This window comes from Lepisosteus oculatus, chromosome 21 (assembly GCF_040954835.1).
Source record: "Lepisosteus oculatus isolate fLepOcu1 chromosome 21, fLepOcu1.hap2, whole genome shotgun sequence".
Classification (NCBI taxonomy): domain Eukaryota; kingdom Metazoa; phylum Chordata; class Actinopteri; order Semionotiformes; family Lepisosteidae; genus Lepisosteus; species Lepisosteus oculatus.
This window is the reverse complement of record NC_090716.1, coordinates 7,885,039-7,886,146: the sequence shown is the minus strand read 5'-3', so window position 1 is coordinate 7,886,146 and position 1,108 is coordinate 7,885,039.

Genomic DNA, 1,108 nt, shown 5'->3' with positions numbered 1-1,108 from the left:
GGATACATCGTTCATGAGCACAAATGAAAGTAGAAATCGAGGAATTATTTCCTCATCATAAAAACCGTTTAATTATTTATAGACTAGTTATTTGCGTCTTTACATACCGAGATGTGTAAGACAAAGGTGTAAAATTAGAGTTGTATTTTGGGGAAAACCAGCAGCTTACGAATAAGTCTTACATGACGTCAGAGATACAACATAAAATGTATTGTTTAAATGTACGTTTAAAATAGTTTTTTTTAGTTTCAGCAAATAATTGTGTTTTGCTCTCAAACAAGTGGAATGCAAAAATATTTATACAGATTTTAATAATATTTTTATTTTTTTAATCTAGAGTAAGATGAAAAAATAAACAAGTATTCGAGTAAGTTTAAATAATCAAGGTTTGTTGTTGTAGTGTATTATACATCTGCGAACGGGCTAAAATAGTTGCGTGCATAGGATACAATAAGATACAATTTACTTCAACGCTGTTTAATTTTGCGTACACTGTTTAAGCACTGGGTGGCAGCACTAAACGTAAACATACAGCTATCTATACGTTAATAACAGGCCGCTCACTCCAGGTAAGGGTCACAGGAGGAAGTCTATGGAGGAAGTATAGGGCGCAATTCAGGATGCCAAACACAATTTAAAAGTTAACCACGCTTGCATTCCTAAAGACAGAACCCCAGGCCAAAATCCACACAAAGAAAATGTAGATTCTACATAGATGTTGCTCCAATCCAACCAGAATCAAACGCAGGACCCAAAAGCTCTGACTTCATAGCAACATCATAGCAAAAGAAGTTCTCTTTTTTAATGCTGGTTATCTTGTCCTATACGCCCCTGTTATATCCTCGATGTCTGATGAATACAGCCTGTCATTTGTCAGATCTTGTCAGACTTTATGACAAGCGATTACTCCAGATCCTGGATAGAAAAAAATCAATTTTAGAATAATGTTGAAATGAAATACTAGAATAAAAAAAAGTAAGTCTTCGATAAGTCCCCAAATATCACAATTTATTTAAAGTGCAATCCTAAATGTTTGTTCCCTATTTATTTTTTTTACTGTTTTCCTTTTTTACACATTTCTTGATTCAAACAAAACAGACACAAAGAA